Source organism: Geotrypetes seraphini, chromosome 3 (assembly GCF_902459505.1).
Source record: "Geotrypetes seraphini chromosome 3, aGeoSer1.1, whole genome shotgun sequence".
Lineage (NCBI taxonomy): Eukaryota > Metazoa > Chordata > Amphibia > Gymnophiona > Dermophiidae > Geotrypetes > Geotrypetes seraphini.
This window is the reverse complement of record NC_047086.1, coordinates 285,455,782-285,472,120: the sequence shown is the minus strand read 5'-3', so window position 1 is coordinate 285,472,120 and position 16,339 is coordinate 285,455,782. Positions and strand designations below refer to the sequence as shown.

At 44.8% G+C, this 16,339-nt stretch overlaps 1 protein-coding gene across 1 annotated transcript in view; it reads right to left on the bottom strand.

Moving 5' to 3' along the window:
- TFB2M (transcription factor B2, mitochondrial) overlaps nt 1-16,339 on the bottom strand; it is a 124,754-nt gene that overhangs the window by 75,044 nt on the left and 33,371 nt on the right. The gene's annotated exons all lie outside the window — the stretch shown is intronic.

Below are 16,339 nucleotides of genomic sequence, written 5' to 3'. Positions count from 1 at the left end.
CTTCCAATCTTCAGGTACTACAGATGATTTTAACGATAGGTTACAAATCTCTAACAGCAGATCAGCAATTTCATGCTCGAGTTCTGCGTGGGATGTATGCCATCCAGTCCAGGAGACTTATCACTCTTTAGGTTTACAGAGATTTCTTTCAATTCCTCCACCTCATCATCTTTAAAAAACCATTTCCTGTTCAGGTAGATTTCTTATGTCTTCTTCCGTAAAGACCGAAGCAAAGAATTCATTCAGTCTCTCTACTATGGCTTTATCCTGCCTGAGCGCACCATTTACTCCTTCATCATCCAAAAGGTCCCAAGGATTCCCTCACAGGTTTTCTGCTTTTGATGTACCTAAAAAAATTGGTACTATGAGATTGTCTTTGGCAAGTTGTTCTTCTTAGTCAAGTTTATTAGAGCTTCAATAAACTTCAGATTTTGGGTTGGGTGGAGGTGGGATTTTTGGCAATTGACAGCAAATTCCAGAAGTTCCAGGAGATGTATTGCTGAGTTAGTGGCTAATTAGACTGCTTGAGGTGATGATCCCTCTATCAACCAGTCACCAAATAGGAGAACACATAAAAACCATAACAGTGGAGAGTTGCAGCTAACACGACGAATCACTTTGTGTTAGCTGCAACTCTCCGCTGTTATGGCTTTTATGTGTTCTCCTATTTGGTGATTTGGAATCGCAGGTAATACCTGTGGGCTGGAAGAATGGGGATATGAGTGTACCCTCCCTTGAGATCCAGAGAGCAAAGCTAGTCAGTCGTTCTTCTCCAGGAAGGGATACAAAGTCCCTAAGGAAAGGACTGTATTGGTCGTAGATCTCTCTTCTTCGGTATGAGAAAGTACATGGAGTAGAACCCTTGGCTCCTCTGCTGAGGAGGTACTGGTTTGATGGTATTGAATTGCAAAAGGGCTGAAAGTTCCTGAAGAAGGGAAGTCTGCTGGGAGTTGAAAGACGACTCTCTTGGTGGATTATTTGGAGGGATTTCTCGCAGATGAAGTGCACGCCCTTGCTTCACAACTCATAAAACCCAGGTGTCGGTAGTGATGACCCTCCAAAGGGGTGTGGTAAAGGTAGTTTCAAGTTTATAAAAAAAATTTTTATACCGCTTAATCAAATTTCTAGGCGGTGTACAGTAATAATATTTTTTTTTATTATCTTAAAAGGAACAAAACAGTTGGAGTTAAAATATTATACAAAACCGTGTTAGGTTAGTAGACACATACAAAAACATATATACTAACTGCACACAATTAGGAAAGAAGGGTAGAACTACAATCTTTGAGAAAAAGCACACTTAGGGATAAAACAGTAGGTAAGGGTATAAGATATAATTGTTTTAGTCCTGAAAAAGACAGTTTTATTCAAAAGCATCTTCAAATAAGAATGTTTTTAGTTTTGCTTTAAATTGCTTTAGAAGGTTGAGAAGGTTGAACATTGGCCAGGCTCTCTAGAAGAGAATCAAAGAGATCGAGTTCACTTCTGCTGAGCTGGAGCCTGAGGTTTTTGAGAACATTGGTTTCTAGTGAGCCTTTGGACCAAAGTCCTAGAAGTCATTAGTGATAGAGTGTTGCGCCGTTTAAAAAAATGTAACAGACTTGTCTAAGTGTGTAGTAATGTCTACAATTTTGTGGTTTCACCGATTTAGAGGCTGAAAGAATAGTCATGCTTTGCTCATACCTCGTGATTTTCTGCGTGGCTTCTTCAATTTTATCACCAAATAATTTTGTTTCTTAAACAAGGAATATTTGCAAGGCGATCCTGGACATTAGGATCCAAGTCTGATAATTGAAGCCACGTCTGTAAGGTTATGCTCGAAAGCATCAAACACTGATATCGCCATAAATTTCTAGTTTCAAGGAGATCATGAGTAGTATGCTGGAAATCTGTGAGTTTGCCTCCAGGAATTAACTGTTCAAAGTTACAGAGGTGTTGTACCAGCTGTTTTAAGTAAAAGGTCATATAACAGTTATAACTTAAGATGTAGCTAGTGAGCATGGAGTTTTGGAATAATCTAAGGCTAAACCTGTCCAAAGTACAACCTTCTCAAACTGGTGGAGTGCTAGCATATGTTCTGGAGCTAGATGATTTCTTTAAAGCAGATTCCACCAAAAGAGAATGATGCTGCAGTTGGGCTTTGTCAAATCCTGGACAGAATTGTACCCTATAAAGGGAATCCAAACTTTCTTGTAGCCACTAGAAAGGAGTCTCCCAATTTTTAAACATTTAAAATTTACTTTTAGGAGTACGATGCTGTGAGATATGTCAGCTATGATGCCTATGAGAGCATCGAGAACTCTTGTCTTTTCTCCAGAGACAGTCTGATGTTGAGGAGGAAGAGGTACTTTGGTTTCGAAAAGATCAATATCTGGATTTATGACACCGGTAAGGAGATTGAGACTTGGTACCATGGTGCCTTGTAGAGCCTTGCTCGGACTGGGCTGGTACCGAAGGAGGTAGAACAGCAGTCAGTATTGATTGTTTTTGCAGCATTTTCGCTAACTCCTTGTGAAGCAACTCTCGAAGTTGATCCTGGATGAATGGCACCGGTACCATTGATGTGGTTGGTACCGCTGCTGCTACAGGGTGTTGAGGAAGCATGCCACTGAGGGAAGACAACCTGCAAGGACAGAGAGCAAGAGTGCTTACATCATCGTTTGGCATGCATCAACTTACTTGATGCTGGAGATGCCGGTGATGTTTGTTGAGAGAGAGAGGCCTGGGAATGCTCTTTAACCTGTTTACTAGACAGAGCCAATGGTTCCAATGAAGCCAGCATCAAATGAGGACAGTGTCAATGTCGATGCTGCCACAGAATGAAACTTATCAGTCTCAGTCAGAGGTAGCAGATATCATTGATGGTTCAATGGTACTGAACAACTTTTCTTGTTGCAGATGTCAAGCCTTCAAGAAATGCTTTTGGAAGCAGCAAGAGGAAGAGTCGACCCATTGCTCAGGACCAATGTATTGAATATACCAACTATGTGGATCAGTGACTGATATGGCCCTGAGAACACTTTGACATCGATGGAAAAACTGCCAATTCAAGATCGAATATACTAAATTTTGCTCTGAGGGTTGAGTAAATATGTAACTGAAAATGGCTTGATGACCTTGGTATGAACACAGGCTGATGGAAGGCTAAAGGCTCCCCCCCCCAAAAAAAAAAAAGGAAGATGAAAGATTGAAAAACTTTTGAAATTTCGAAATGAAGTAATAGAAACTGGTTGAAAATAATAAAAGTTGAAGAAAGTAACAATTTTTGGAAAATGGGAAGGCACAAAGATTAAAAAAAATTGTGCCTTGTAATAACTCCAAGAAAACACTTCTTAGCTCCACAGAAAACTAAAAACTGATGGTCTCTTGAGCCAACATCGGGTGGGAAGGAACTTGCACATGCGCAGTATGAGCGGTCTCAAGACTTCTAAAGAACTTAAATTGACAGTAAACTTTAGCACTGTCTGTACCGGGCTCTGTGGATGTCGTCACCTATATATATTCCCAAGGGCTCAAAGACTGTAGTGGAGGAAGATAAAATGGATCAGCTGGTTTCTCCTGACAGCTTAAATATATTGCAGTTTTTGGTATTGTCTAAAGATTGTACTAAAAAACGTGCCACATTGTTGGTTACTTTTAGGACAGAGTTAGAGAAACAAGCTGTTCTTAAACTTTACTTTGGTAAGAGACAAGAAAACTTTTGTGGTCAACAGCTTCAAGTCTTTCCAGATGTAGACAAACAAACCCAAATCATGAGGAAACAGTTCCTTCAGCTGAAGCCTTGTGGTTTAGCTATCGGGGCTACCTACATTCTACCTGAAATTCCCTTGTAAATGTTTGTTATCCTATGGGAATAATAGATAAACATTTGTTGACCCCTCAGTTAGAATTATTTTAGAAAGATAAACCTGTGATAGGGAAGGATACGGTAACTAATGTGGAAGTGGAGGAAAAGGGTTAAGATAAATGAAGAATCAAGAGTTAGCCTGCTCCAACTGAAAGAAATGTAAGGAATTTTTCCTTTTTCCTTCTTAAGAAAGTTTACTTTGTCCTCTTAGGTTTTGTTTCAGCTATAGTAATGTGGTCTAGCATATGATTTGGAGGAATTTAATTTCTTGTTATGCTTAAATCTGTTTTATTAATTTGAAAAAACACACCAAACAAAGAACAAGCAAGCTAGAAGCAAAAGTACAAAACATCCCCCCTCTCACCCCCCCCACCCAAGGGAACAGCCACATCAAGGTCCATCACAACATAAGCATACCATATGGGTTAATTCAGTAATCTACTGCGCACAGTAGGTGTTAAGTTGGAACAAAACGGTAACCAGCACCGGAGATAAAGGGAGCCTTGCTTAGAGTCCATATCAACAACCGCCTGGCGCTCATAGCCCGCCAGCTGGTCACTGGGATCGCCAGTGCGATATCGTGGGAGTATGAGGAGACAACCAGCATTGAAGAATTGTTTTGAGTCCCATAAAGATAGCTTTTTGTACAAAGGCAGCAGCACCAGGCTTAACAGGGACCAAAGAAAGTTTTAAAGTAAAGATAAAAGTGTCAGTGGGTACCCAAGTACAATGCCATATAGACTGGATGTGCAGGCAGATACGTTTCCAATAGGCCCGAATACCCGGGCACAACCAAAACATATGGCCCAGGGAGGCTCTGGGGGCCGCACATCTAGGGCAACTATCCGTAGAGCTAACTTGCGCCCTGTAGGCCCGAACAGGCGCAAAATAGGCCTGAACCAAAAATTTGTAGTACCTTTTTCTTTCCGCTGCAAAAACCAAGAGTTTGGCCCCCAGCAGTACACTCCTCTTTAGCATAGCCACAGTAATTTGTATCTGTAAATCCTGGGTCCATTGGGTAGCCAAAGTAGGATAATCCAGTTCTCCAGCCAGCTCCTGAAGAAATCGGTGATGAAAACGCAAAGGTATGGGCACCTGTGCAGTCAAACAAAAGGATTCGGACAGTTTTTCCTGAATCTCCTCTGATAAAGCTGAGCCAGGGAGAGAGTGAACATAATGTGGCAATTGTTTGTAAGAGAACCAGTCCGTTGCCACTAGAGTAAAAGAGTCCTGTAATGTCTGAAATGATTGAAGCATGCCATCCGGCTGTAAGACTTGAGACAAATAATACAGGCCCTTTTTGGACCACAAAGTGAGAGCTCCAGGACTCATGCCAGGGAGGAAATCCCCATTGCCAGCTATAGGTAAACACGGGGTCACATCAAATCGAACACCCAATTGAGTACAGAGTTTCTTCCAAACTTTGCGCACTGGTAATAATAACAAATCCCCAAAACGCAAAGCCCGTAGAGGCAGGCTCTTCACATGCAGCAAGTAACTAAAATGGTATGGAACAAAAGCTAGGCACTCTACCCCAGTAGCTGAAAAATGTGAGGTTCCACAAAACCAATCAGTCACATGCCTAAGTTGACAAGCCATATTGAGCCTGCCCAAGTGCAATAATCCCAGGCCCCCCTGAGCAATAGGTAAAGTAAGTATGTAAAGGAATCCTAGAGCGTCTACCACTCCATAAAAACAAGAGTAAAGATCTATGAAACAAGCATAGATGACAGTGCTTGAGAAGCAAGGGCAAAGTCTGAAGAAGGTATAGCCATTGGGGGACCACCATCATGTTATACAAAGCAATTTTACCCAGGAGGGTCAAAGGGTAAGATTGCCAAGCCTGCAGTCTTTGTCCAGTTTTAGTTAACAAGGGGAGAATGTTAAGAGAATAAAGTGTGGTCAAATCCCGTGGTAGAAGAATGCCAAGATAACGAATAGAAGAGGAAGCCCATACCAACGGAAAAGTGCCCTCCCAAGTATCCCGAACACCGTCTAGCCCGCCTACTACACAGGGCTTTAAACTAGGTAAGTTGGGGGAGGGTACGGGCTTTAAACTAGGTGAGTTGGGGGAGGGTACGGGCTACCAATACTATTTTGGAACTGAACTAAGTAAACACTGCATTGGGTCACATTACAATTCTGGGTCTAAGGGGAGTACACGTAGCAATTCTAGGTCTAGAGGGAGTACACACTGTAATTCTGGGACCAGCGAGAGTGCACACGCTGCAAATAGCACTAAAGGAGCTCAAGTAGCCCAAACGGGAATACCCCCACAGGGTACACACATTACCAAGTCTCTGATAGGAGCGCACTGCAGTTATGGGGGGTCCGGGATAGGTACACGCTGTAGCTCTGGGTCTAGGGAGTGTAAGAGACAAGCGAAAAATACTAATGGTGGTCTAGTTGATATAGAGGGATTGTCCCCACTGAGATACAACAAGCACACAACATGGAGGGCTATGTACGTCAACGCCCACAGTCTGGGAAACAAGATCCTAGATTTGGAGACAGAAATGAGGAATGCCGACCTGGATGTGGTGGCGATATCTGAGACCTGGCTCACAGACTCCCACAGGTGGGACATGGTCATACCAGGTTACAACTTGCTTCGTCGGGACAGGGAGGGCAAAATGGGAGGTGGGGTAGCATTATATACTAAAAATGACATTAAGGTCACCAGAATCACAGATGTACAGTACACTGGGGAATCCCTTTGGGTAAATTTGGCCAGAGGGAAGGACAAATGCCTATATCTTGGCGTGGTATACAGACCCCCAAAACATCAAGAAGACCTAGATTTGGAATTAATCGGAGATATAGAGAATATCACCTTGCGGGGGGACACAGTATTGGTAGGTGACTTCAACATGCCCGATGTGGATTGGGTCACGCTTTCCTCTGCTTCCGGCAGCAGCAGGAAGCTATTAAACTCTTTGAATGGAGCAGGACTCAGGCAACTGGTATTTGAGCCAACAAGGGATCAGGCAATTTTGGACCTGGTACTTACCAACGGAGAAAGTATCACAGAGGTCTCGGTGGGTGAAACTTTGGCCTCCAGTGACCACAATATGATTTGGTTCAATCTCAGGAAAGGTTTCACGAAATCTACCACATTGACCAAGGTTCTCAAGTTCAAGGACACAAACTTCCAGGACATGGGAGACTTCGTTCACCAGGCGCTACAAACCCAAGCAGATACCGACAGCGTGGAAGAAATGTGGTCAACTTTGAAAACCACCATACAGGAAGCAACAAATCGCTATGTTAAATCAGTAAGCAAACGGAGTAGGAACAACAAGCCACAGTGGTTCTCTATGGAGATCTCAGACCTCATCAAAGAGAAGAAAAAAGCATTCATCTCTTACAAACAATCAGGGACACAGGACTCCAGAGTAGATTATCTGACCAAATCAAGAGCCGTCAAAGCGGCAGTTAGAGAGGCCAAATTCCGCATGGAGGAGTCTCTAGCAAAGAATATCCAGAAGGGAGATAAATCCTTCTTCAGGTATATTAGTGACAGGAAAAAGAACTCGGGTGGGATAGTACGACTCAGAAAACCAGACGGAGACCATGTGGAGACGGACTCGGAAAAGGCCCAACTGTTAAATGAATACTTCTGTTCAGTCTTCACCCGCGAGGCGCCGGGAATCGGCCCTCAACCACATACAAGGATTAAATCAGTAGACCCGTTTAGTAATTTCAAATTTACACCCAGCAGCGTCTACTGCGAGCTGTCAAAAATCAAGGTCAACAAGGCAATGGGGCCTGACAACCTACACCCTAGGGTACTCAGGGAGTTGGGAGATGTCTTGGCGGAACTACTATCCGCGCTCTTTAATCTCTCCCTTAGTACAGGTAACGTCCCGATGGACTGGAAGACGGCTAACGTCATTCCACTACACAAGAAAGGCTCCAGGGTGGATATGGCAAACTACAGACCAGTGAGTCTCACTTCAATAGTGAGCAAACTAATGGAAACCCTAATCAAACACCAAATGGATAGGATCATGGACGAGGAGAATCTGCGGGATCCCCGCCAACATGGATTTACTAAGGGGAGATCGTGCCAATCCAACCTGATCGGCTTCATTGACTGGGTGACGAGGAAGCTGGATGTTGGTGAGTCCCTGGACATCGTCTATCTGGATTTCAGCAAAGCATTTGATAGCGTGCCACACTGCAGGTTGCTGAACAAGATGAGTTCTTTAGGTTTGGGCGACACTTTAACCAAATGGGTTGGGAACTGGCTTGGAGGTAGGCTTCAGAGGGTGATGGTGAATGGCACTCCCTCCGAGATGTCGGAGGTGATAAGTGGAGTGCCACAGGGCTCCGTCCTGGGCCCGATCTTGTTCAACATCTATATAAGAGACCTGACAGAAGGGCTTCGAGGTAAAATAACATTGTTTGCCGATGATGCCAAACTGTGCAATGTAGTGAGCAAAAGCACAACAGACAAAAAAGCAATGACAGACGATATGGTGCATGACTTACTTCTGCTGGAGCACTGGTCTAGGTCCTGGCAACTCAGTTTCAATGCCAAAAAATGCAAAGTCATGCACCTGGGAAGCCAGAATCCATGCAAGATCTACACCCTAAATGGCGAGATACTGACAAGAACTGTAGCAGAAAGAGACTTGGGAGTGATTGTCAGGGAAGACATGAAGTCGGCAAACCAAGTGGAGCAAGCTTCATTCAAAGCAAGGCAAATCATAGGTTGCATACGCAGGAGTTTCGTCAGCCGTAAACCTGAAGTCATTATGCCACTATATAGATCTATGGTGAGACCGCACCTGGAGTACTGTGTGCAATTCTGGAGGCCGCATTACCGCAAGGATGTGCTGAGACTGGAGTCGGTCCAGAGGATGGCCACCAGGATGGTCTCGGGACTCAGGGAGCACCCGTACGAGGAGCGGTTGGGGAATTTGCAGCTCTACTCACTCGAGGAGCGTCGAGAGAGGGGAGATATGATCGAGACATTCAAATATCTCACGGGCCGCATCAAGGTGGAAGAAGACATCTTCTTCTTCAAGGGTCCCGCGGCAACAAGGGGGCATTCGTGGAAAATCAGGGGCGGGAAACTGCACAGTGACACTAGGAAGTTCTTCTTCACTGAAAGGGTGGTTGATCGCTGGAATAGTCTTCCACTTCGGGTTATTGAGGCCACCAGTGTGGCGGATTTTAAGGCCAGATGGGATAGACATGTGGGATCTATCCGCAAAGATAGATAGCGAGGATCACTGGAGTGGGCAGACTTGATGGGCCGTGGCCCTTATCTGCCGTCTATTTCTATGTTTCTATGTTTCCTGCTGTAAGGGAAGCACCAAAGACTTCTGTGGGTTCAGTGTCAGACCAGAAAACAAATGAAACTCATCCAAAAGCTCCAAAGCGCGGGTTAAGGATTGTTGTGGCCACGCCAGGGCCAACAATAAGTCATCCGCAAAGGCTAACACCCGCAATTGGGAAGAGCCCTCTGGCAGCCCAACCAAATCATCATCCCTTAAAATCGTTCGGAGAAGTGGCTCCAGGTATAATAGAAAGAGTAGAGAGGATAAAGGGCAGCCCTGACGCGTCCCTCTACCAACCGGAAAAGAGCGCGTGGGGATCCCATTCACCAGAATAGATACCAACGGAGCTGAGTATAACGCCCGTAGAGCAGAACCGAACCAGCCTCCAATACCCACATATTCCAGAACTCGAAAAAGATAAGGCCTTAGCGGCATCCAAGCTCGCAAGAATACCCGGGGTCAATGTCGATGTAGACATAGCCAACAACACTCTCTGGATGTTCACAACTGAGTGTCTGCCCTGTACTAGGTAGGAGAGGCGTCATGCGATTCGCTAACACACGAGCCAAAATTTTTAGATCTACATTAATAAGAGAAATGGGACGATAAGATTCAACTTCATCTCTAGGTTTACCAGGCTTGGGGAGCAATGTAATAGTAGCGGCATTTGCATAAGGTGGAAACGAAGCTGTAACAAAATAACCCAGAAGTGGTTCACATACCTGCAGAGCCAACATTTAAAAAAATTCAACTGAAAACCCATCAGGGCCCGGAGCAGTACTAGAGCGCAAGTTCTTGATCGCCTTTTGGATCTCCGTGCCCTGTTTAGGCCGATTCAAAGCTTGTCTCTGCAGGTCCGTGAATTTCGGCATGCCCGCATCTTCTATGTAATCCAGGACATCGGGACCACAATAAGGGCCTGGGCTAGCATAGAACTCCGAAAAATGGCGATAAAAAGCATCTGCTATGTCAACTGGCTTCGTACAGTAAGAATCTGGGCCCGACCGAATTCGTGAAATATATCTATCGTCCTGCCAATTCTTAGTTAAAGTGGCCAACATTCTGCCCGTCTTGTTCCCATAACGATAATACCTATACTTCCAATATAAAAGCGAGCGTTTAGTACGATCATGTAGTAAGGCATTAAGGGCAACCTGAGCCGACTGAAGTTCCTTCCGTAAAGCAGGGGTAGAATGTTGTAAATATCTGGCTTTCAATTGAGAGTAATGTTTTTCTAAGCGAATAATACAATTCGAAATACGTTTGCGACGGGCTGCCATGTAAGAAATAATATGCCCCCACATAACAACCTTGGCCGTCTCCTAGAATAAGGCTGAGTCTTATTGGTGATGGCCATTAGTCAGGAGATAATCATCCCAACTTTTATGCAAATATGCGAGAAAATCAGGAACATCTTGCAAATACGATGGGAAACGCCAGCGATGTGTTCCCCGAGGAGAAATTCCCCAAGAAATGTCCACCCAAATGAGGCAATGATCAGACACCTCCTTGGGTCCAATAGTGGCCTCTGCAACCCGGGGGAATAATGATTCTGAAACCAAAAGATAGTCTAGGCGGGAAAAAGTCCCATGGGCCCAAGACTGATGAGTGTAGTCCCTTTCAAAGGGATGGAGCAACCTCCAAGGATTTACCAAGCCCAGGGATTTACACAGAAAAGGCACTCCTTTAGAGACAATGCCCGTAGGTAAAGCAGTAGGGCTAGATCGATCAAGCGAGGCATCCAACACCTGATTAAGGTCGCCAGCCACTAGAAGGGGCACAGATGTGTCCAACAGACCCAAAGAAACCAAAGAAGTAAAGTAAGTCTGAGAATAAGTATTAAGGCCATAAGTGACCAATAACCGAAAGTCAATACCTTGTAAGGAGATATGGAGCAGTAAACATCTACCCTGTGGATCTTGATGGAGTAAGATGACAGCACACTTCAAACCCTTACAGACCAGCAAGCAAACCCCAGCCTTTTTTCCCTGGGAGGAAGCAAAATATACAGAGCTTACCCAGCCCCGCTGCAGTTTTCGATGTTCCTCTACCGTTAATTTAGTCTCTTGGAGACAAGCCACATCAGCATGATGGTGCTTCAATTGTCGTAATATCTTTGTTCGTTTAACCAGGGACGTTATACCAGAAACGTTCCAGGAAACAATACGAAGTGTGCTATCACCCATAAGAACATAAGAAGTTGCCTCCACTGGGTCAGACCAGAGGTCCATCTCGCCCAGCGGTCCGCTCCTGCGGCGGCCCATCAGGTCCGCGACCTGTGAAGTGGTTTCTGACCACTTCTATAACCTACCTCAAGTTCTATCTGTACCCCTCTATCCCCTTTTCCTCCAGGAACCTATCCAAACCCTCCTTGAACCCCTTTACAGATTTCTGGTCTATCACATCCTTCGGAAGCGCGTTCCATGTGTCCACCACCCTCTGGGTAAAAAAGAACTTCCTAGCATTTGTTCTAAACCTGTCCCCCTTCAATTTCTCCGAGTGACCCCTAGTGTTTGTGGCTCCCCCTCAGTTTGAAGAATCTGTCCTTATTCACTTTCTCTATGCCCTTTAGGATCTTGAAGGTTTCTATCATGTCCCCTCTAAGTCTCCTTTTCTCCAGGGAGAACAACCCCAGCATTTTTAACCTGTCAGCGTATGAAAAATTTTCCATACCTTTTATCAGTTTAGTCGCCCTCCTCTGCACTCCCTCTAGTACCGCCATGTCCTTCTTGAGGTACGGCGACCAGTATTGAACACAGTACTCCAGGTGGGGGCGCACCATTGCGCGATACAGCGGCATGATGACTTCCTTTGTCCTGGTTGTTATACCTTTTTTGATGATGCCCAGCATTCTGTTTGCTTTCTTTGAGGCTGTCGCACACTGCGCCGATGGCTTCAGTGATGTGTCGACCATCACCCCTAGGTCCCTTTCAAGGTTACTCACCCCTAGCAGTGTTCCCCCCATTTTGTAGCTGAACATCGGGTTCTTTTTCCCTACATGCATGACCTTACATTTCTCTACGTTAAAACTCATTTGCCACTTTTTTGCCCAGTCTTCCAGTCTCGTTAGGTCCCTTTGCAGGTCTTCACAGTCTTCCGTGTTTCTAACCCTGCTGCAGAGTTTGGTGTCATCAGCAAATTTGATAACCTCACATTTTGTCCCTGTCTCCAGATCGTTAATAAATATATTGAACAGTAGAGGACCCAGCACCGACCCCTGTGGGACTCCGCTCGTGACCCATTGCCAGTCTGAGTATTGGCCCTTTACTCCAACCCTCTGTTTCCTGCCTGCCAACCAGTGTTTGATCCATCGGTAGATATCCCCTTGCACCCCGTGGTTCCACAGTTTTTAAAGTAGCCGTTCGTGAGGTACCTTATCGAAGGCTTTTTGGAAGTCAAGGTAAATGATGTCTATGGATTCCCCCTTATCCATCTGGCTGTTTATTCCCTCAAAGAAGTACAGCAAGTTCGTGAGGCATGACCTTCCCTGGCAGAAGCCATGCTGGCTCGCCTTCAGTTGTCCATTGTTTTCTATGTGTTCGCAGATTGTGTCCTTTACCATTGCTTCCATCATCTTTCCCGGAACCGAGGTCAAGCTCACAGGCCTGTAGTTTCCCGGGTCGCCCCTTGATCCCTTCTTAAAGATGGGCGTGACATTTGCTATTTTCCAGTCCTCTGGGATCTCCCCAGTTTTTAGGGAGAGGTTACATATTTGGCGAAGTGTCTCTGCTATTTCGTTTCTCAGTTCTTTTAGTACCCTTGGGTGGATGCCATCCGGACCCGGTGATTTGTCGCTCTTCAGTCTGTCTATCTGTCTGAGGACATCCTCTTTGCTTACCTCCAGTTGTACCAGCCTTTCGTCGTGTTCTCCGTTTATAATCACCTCGGGTTCTGGGATATTGGATGTGTCCTCTCTGGTGAAGACTGACGAGAAGAATTTGTTCAACCTGTTAGCTATCTCTTTTTCCTCCTTTATTGCTCCTTTCCTGTCTCCGTCGTCCAGTGGTCCCACTTCCTCTCTGGCTGGTTGTTTCCCTTTCACATACCTGAAGAAGGGTTTGAAGTTCCTTGCTTCTCCTGCCATGGGCTCCAAACATACAATATATATAGAACATAGTATACATATCCCACACCCAAGTGCCCAGCCTCACCCAAGTGTTTACCATAAGACACCCAGCAAATAACAAGTCAGAAGATATCAATTGCAGAAAACAAAAACCCAAACAAGACAGTACAAAATAGTACCTTATATAGCAACCCTGTGGTCTGTTCCCTTCCAAACCCCCATATCCCTCCCCATCCCTTCCAAACCCAAAAAACATATCCCTAGGAATATGTAGTAGGTCCGTGAAAGACACCAAACGGGACCCTACTCTTCATAGAACAGTTATAGAACCAAAAACAAGAGGGAGCATTAGTACAGAATAGTACAAATACTAGGCAAACCAAAAAGAGTCACCCTGGCCTGGATTCACAAAATATAAAATCCCAGACAGAGTCATGGAGGCTCTGCAGAGGAGCCAAGAGTAACATTAATGAAATTTTCAGCCTCTGTAGCCACCGTAAAAGAGTGCCAAGTGCCATCATGCTGGATCTTCAGCAGACTGGGTAGACAAATAGAAAGCGATGTTTAAGATCCACCAGCTTCGCACAAAGCGGGTAAAAGGCCTTTCTCCGTTCAGTCAAGGCTGCCGAGTAGTCTTGACTAATGCGAATAACAGAGCCCTTTAACTTCAGTGAGTCTCGTTTAGCCCTGTACTGGCATAAGATATCCAATTTGTGCCGGTAATTCAAAAATTTGGCAATGACCACTCACGGGCGGGACTCACGAGTAGGCCGCACTCCAAGGCGATGGGCCCTCTCCAGGCACAGAGAATCCGAGGCCACAGTATCTGGAAACTCCAGTTCTAGCCATCCTTCCAATTCAGCAAGCAATCGCGCATCCGGAATAATGTCAGGGACCCCCAAAAAACGCAGATTGCTGTGACGGGAACGGTTCTCCAGATCATCAAGTTTGTCCGCCTGGAGTCGTACCGTCTCCTGCAGTGCTGCGAGGTCTAATTCGTGCGAATTGATCGTATCTTCCGCTGTAGACATCCGCTGTTCCAGCTCTGTAGTGCGGGCTGCAGTGTCGGTGAGCAGTTGTTCCAGGCGGGTCATTTGAGCAGCCAGTATTTCCATTTGGGGGACCAAGACCTGCGCTACCGCAGTTTTGATGTCGTTGAGCGCCATGTCTGTAAACTCCGACACAGCAGTGCCGGACACAGCCGCCATCTTGGCCTCACCGGGTTTCAGGCGTTCCCGTTCCTTACGAGCTGGTTTCATGCGTGTTGCTTCTTGAGAACGTGTTAAATATCTTTCCATGGGTCCCAGGCTCATCAGCCACTGGAAGAGCTGGCCAGGGTGCCAAATCAGTAAGCTAACACTCAAGAAAGAAGAGCAGGGCCCCGGAGCCGATCAGGAACACGTCCTTATCCGTTCATAGCGTCACGTGACCTCTTAATTTCTTGTTATATGATACTTCTCTTTCGTAAACCGAGACTCATATATTTCTTAATTTGTTATATTTTAAACAAATGGATAAATAAGAAAAAAAAAGAATGATTGTAGAGTTCTGTGTTGGGGTTTACATAGTAAACTGGTTTAATATAAGAAGAAAAAAAAAAGAATGATTATAGAGTTCTGTGTTGGGGTTTAAATAGTAAACTGGTTTAATATAAAAATAAATAGCAATTGGACACAAGTCCATGCATCTCCTCTTCCAACTGCAACTGTTGAAAGAACAGTGTGAAGAGGTAAGAAAAGATAGTCGTGCCTACAATGAAAAGATCAGCTTGGTATAGTAACAGCAAGTATTTTAAGCTATGTTGTGCAGTGAAGAGGAATAGGAGATAAGAGATGCACTGGAGAAGATATTGAAGATAAAAGGTAAAGGAGATGAGAAAACACAGCTTGGAGACAGCATGGCGAAACCCAGGAAGAAACCATCCATCAACGCTAAGGTAACTACATTCACCCAATTATTTGACTGGAGCTCTGGAGTCTGAGCCTCCTTTTACCTGTACAATGACAGCAGCAGAGATCAAGGCATTTCTGAGCAAGCCCATGGTGGTTCTAGACACCCAGTCCTAAGAAAGATGTGTAAAAATGGCACCTGAGGCTGCTGGTCATGTGTACAATCAGGAAAGGAGGGAACATTATATTTGTAACCCTTGGCCTCCTATGGTTCTTTGTGGCTGATTATGTGCACAGGAGGCAGGCCAGAAGAACACTATCAGGTAAAAAGAGGGTAAACAGAACAAACCGATATTGCCCCTTTACCAATATATTCAGGGTTCTGGGACACTGACCCCCAGAGCTCTATGTATAGAGATAGCCAGCTGCTTGGAAACATTTTCTGCCAGCTCCCACCAAACTATTTGCTAAAGAGAGATGGGCTATTTTCTTCCTACTTCAAACTGCTCTCTTCCCTTTCTCATGCCAACTGCTTTCTATCTCTTTCTACACAGCTCTCACGTTGAAAAAATCTGAATCTTAAAAGAGCCAATTGTAGCTCTCTGTTCTTGGCAATGGGAAGAGTCCACAAAAGTGTGTATGACAGCCCCCTCATGACAAGAGAGGCAAAGCAGTTCCCTGCACCTTGAAATCTAAAAGATTTGGTGAACAAAGGAATCCCCCCTCCTTACATATTAGGTCAGATGGTCAACAGGTAGCTCATGAGCCAAAACAACAAGATACAGCTTATTTGTTGGTTTTAATTAAACATTAAAATTAACTGCATAAAAGACATTTTAAATACATTTATGTAACTACAGATGTCAAATAAAATATTACAGTAGACTGTTAAATAGAACTTAAGCAAGCAGAACTCTCAATCAACCAGCAAAAAAAAAAATCATAGCAATACTTCAAGTAAAAATGAAAATAAAATAAATTTCCAGTGGAAATTTAAGTGTAAACTTGGCACTCCACACCTGAGTACATAGAAACATGACTGCAGATAAAGGCCAAATGGCCCATCTAGTCTGCCTATCCGCAGTAACCAGTATCTCTTTCGCAATTTTTCCCTATTCGTGGGCTGGCTCTGCACCTAAACCCCCACAAATACGGAGGGAGAGCTGTAACTCTCGCGCAACCATTATCTCTTTCTCTCTCCGAGAGATCCCAGGCCCTCTTGAATTCAGACACAGTCTCTGTTTCTACC